Source organism: Trichechus manatus, unplaced genomic scaffold (genome assembly GCF_000243295.1).
Source record: "Trichechus manatus latirostris isolate Lorelei unplaced genomic scaffold, TriManLat1.0 scaffold00022, whole genome shotgun sequence".
NCBI classification, from domain to species: domain Eukaryota; kingdom Metazoa; phylum Chordata; class Mammalia; order Sirenia; family Trichechidae; genus Trichechus; species Trichechus manatus.
Window position 1 is genome coordinate 19,966,793 of NW_004443958.1, and position 3,939 is coordinate 19,970,731.

The window sequence follows — 3,939 nt, forward strand, 5'->3', positions numbered from 1 at the left end:
CGGGGGGCCAGCCCTGGCTCTGAACGTGGTGGGAACAATGGTCCATTGTGGTCCCCACAGTCTCTATTGTCCGCTCTGACTCACTGGCCCCATCTCCCCAGCTGATTGTTTGGCTCCCTCTAAAAATAGATGCCTGCGCAGGTCAGGCAGTGTTCCCCACAGGCCTGCGGACTTTGGGGTTCAAGCCCAAGTTTAGCCCTCCCCCAGCCCCTTTGAGCCTCCAGGGAGAGCGCTGCCTCCACCCTGGGGTCTTCACAGTGATAGGCAGAAAGGGGGCTCCCAGTATACACAACAGAGGGTTTTAACGTGGTGAGTGGGCACCACCTTCGATATGCAGTATGTTCTCTCATAGAATCCACACAGCAACACCACTGTTCACATTTTTCAGATGAGGAAACTAAGGACCAGAGAGGTTAAGAAACTTGCCCAAGGTTACACAGCTAAAATGGTAGAGCAGGATTTGAACTGAGACGGAGTCCAAAGCCTGTGCTCTTTGGGTCTCTGTTTTGCGCTGTGGCAGGTGTTATGCCCAGAACTGGGACCCTCTAAATGGTGTGCAGGCAGCCAGCTTCCCCACATTTCTTTGACTGCAGATCACTTTTTCCTTCCCAGAATTTCCAAGGACTAGCAATCCACGGAGAATATCCTGGGACACGCTGGTGTATGGAATAGAGAAACGCAATCTACTCCTTCCCTCCTCCCACCACACACTGCAGGTGTGTGTGTGTCTGCAGGCAGGTGTGTCAGGCGGGGAAAGTCCTCGCACAAACAGCACTTTCTCGGAGAGACCCGTCCTGCCACCCACGGTACACATGACACATGGCCCCTTGTTCTCTTCTCTGTAACACTTCCCAAGATTCCATGTATCTGCTTGATAACTGCTTCCACCAACTCTCAGCGGGAAAGGCTGGTTGTGCTGCAGACAGGGTGTGGCTTAGGGGAGCTTAAGGATCCACACAGCCTACATCGCCTTTGGCTGTCAGTGTGGCTCCGGAGCTTGTACATAAACTAACGGAGCTCTGGTGGCACAGTGGTTAAGCACTTGGCTGCTAACCAAAAGGTCAGTGGTTTGAACCCACTAGCTGCTCCGTGGGAGAACGATGTAGCACTCTGCTTCCATAAAGATTACAGCCTTGGAAACCCTATGGGGCAGTTCTACTCTGTCCTATACGGTCGCTATGGGTCAAGATCAACTTGATGGCAATGGGCTTTTTTGTTCGTTTGTTTTTTTATGGCAGACTATGTGGGTTACCCTCTCAAACATTTGATTTCTTCTTCCTTAAGAAAAACTTCCAATTTTGAACTAAGCAGCAATGTTAAATTCTCCCCTTCCCAGACTCCCTTGCAGCCAGCGATGGGCAGGAGACTTGGTTCTGGCCAGAGATGTCAGCAGAACTTGCAGGGGCTTCCAGGAGAATTCTTTTAAAGGGCCACACTTGGCCTTTTGATTTTAGTCTTTCATCCTTTCACCTGCTCCCTATCTGGAACAAGGATGAGATGTTTGGGGCTTCAGCAGCCATCTTACAAGCGTGAGGACAAAAGCTACATGCTCAGGATGACACAGCAGTAAGCTAGAAGGAGTCTAGGGCTGGGGGACATTCATGGCCAGTTGTACCAGGCCTTCTAGATTGGTGAGGATAGCAAATGTTTACTTGTTTAGGGCATTATTGAGTGAAGGAGGCCCTGGGTGAAGCAGACTGTTAAGCGCTGGGCTACTAAATGAAAGGTTGGTGGTTCAAATCTACCCAGAGGTACCTCAGAAGAAAGGCTTGGCAACCTAATTCTGAAAAATCACAGAATTGCAGCACAATTCTACTCTGAAACAGTGGGGTCGCCATGAGTCAGAATCAACTTAAGGGCAATCGTTTGTTGGATGACATTAACCCTAATGATAAACCTACCATATGACCTTGGCCAAGTGCTAAGCCTTCTCTGAGACGCTCTGTCCTGTAAACTGAGGTCAACAGCAAGCCCCTCTGCTCCAGGGAGCAGCTTCCAAGACTAAAACCACGGGATGGACCCAGGAGTGTTCTGCAAACTGCAGCGTCTCCCTCCCCTTTGGTAGTTACGGACAGTGTTCCAGAGACAATTACTACAAAGCCACATGGGCCAGCTCTGATGGATTAAATGGTTGGATGACCCCGGGCCTCGGGGGACCAGCTGCTGCTGCCTCCTGCATAATCCCTTCCTTCCCAGCAGGCTCTGGGGACACACTAAACTCATTTGGCTCTAAGAGGATGACACAGTCACACAGGCTGTAAGTCAGCTGCTGAGCTGGGCTGCCACCTCCTCCCGCAGTCCAGCACACCTTGGGGTTAAGGCATGGCCAGAGAGGGGAGGAACAGGCTCTGTGGAACAATAGGCAGCTGTGGCTAAGCAGACTCAGCCTTAAGTCACGGCCTGTTGAGGAGAGACTCCAGAGAAAATGCCAGCTCCCCCCACCCCACTATCCTTTTGTAAAAGAGTATGTCACTCCCCCCACATCTTGTTAATGGCCTGTCCTTACAGAGGGGGAGGGGAGGCATGGCTGTGCCTTTGATCTTAGGATCCTTTCCATTAAGTAAGAGCAGGGCATGAGGGAGAGAAACAAAATAGCATCTGCATACCCATAACCCTTTGCTGTTGAGTCCATTCCAACTCATAGCGACCCTATAGGACAGAGTAGAACTGCCCCTTAGGGTTTCCAAGGAGTGGCTGGTGGATTCGAACTGCCGACCTTTTGGTTAGGAGCTGAGCTTCTAACCACTGCGCCACCAGGGCTCCAGCATCTGCATATAAGGACCAAAAAAAAAAAAACCAAACCCTTTGTCATCGAGTCGATTCCAACTCATAGCGACCCCACAGGACAGAATAGCACTGCTCCATAGGATTTTCAAGGAGTGGCTGGCAGATTTGAACTGCCAACCTTTCGGTTAGCAGCCTGAGTTCTTAACCATTGCGCCACCAGGACCCCACATAAGGACAGTCACCATTTACTGAGCAGAGACAATAAAGCCAGGTACTGCCCACGTCCTATCATCACAGTCCCGGAAAAGACGGGAAAGGCCAGCCCCAGAGGCTAAGGCCTCGGCGCCAAGGGCACAAGCTATAGGTTGCTGTTAAGTGCTGTGGAGTCGATTTTTGACTCGTAGAGTAGAACTGCCCCACAGGGCTTTCCTGGCTGTAATCTTCATGGGAGCAGATTGACATGTCTTTCCCCCACGGAGCTGCTGGGTGGGTTCACATAGTCAACCTTTTGGTTAGCAGCTGAGCGAGTAACCATTTCTCCACCAGGCTCCTTGGCTGTAAGTAGTAGAGCTAAGGTTGGGGCTTCAAACCCATTCGTTCCAGTTCTAACCCTTGCTGAGAAGTTGCATTTCCACCCCAAATATACTGAATCAGAATCTGTATTTAACAAGATCCCCAGGGGATTCCTATGTGTACTAAATTTTGAGAACCACTGCTGTACTAGTGGTTCCCAGAATTGGTCCCTAACCAGCAGCGATTAGCATCAGCATCACCCTGGAACTTGCTAGAAATGCAAATCCTCAGCAGGGGATGGAACCTGCAAACCTGTTCAAAGTCCTGGCTAAGATCCCAGGTGCACGGGGCTGTAGGAAGTGGAGCTAACCAGAATTCCCACCCCAGCCCTGGGGTTACAACGGGGCCCATGGTAACATCTGGAAGATAAGAGCTCAGCCCGTCAGGTCAGGCTGGCCTGGTGGCTACTTCTCTTATTTCTTTGATCTTGTCATCGGATGGAGAACATGAAAAAGAGCTCTCAGAGACTGAGAGGGAGTTACAGAGACAGGGAGCAGGCTTGTGTGTGAAGGGTGTCAGTCCGGGAGACAGCATAGACCTGAAGCCCACAGGGAGGACCTCAGTCTCCAAGGGAAAAAGAATTAGAATGAAAATCTTTCTTGGAAAGAGAAAGCAAGGACCAATGGTGGGGGGTGGGGG

The 3,939-nt window shown here is 50.8% G+C and overlaps 1 protein-coding gene across 2 annotated transcripts in view; it reads right to left on the reverse strand.

Moving 5' to 3' along the window:
* NDRG1 (N-myc downstream regulated 1) overlaps positions 1 to 3,939 on the reverse strand; it is a 67,840-nt gene that overhangs the window by 42,097 nt on the left and 21,804 nt on the right. The window lies entirely within an intron of this gene.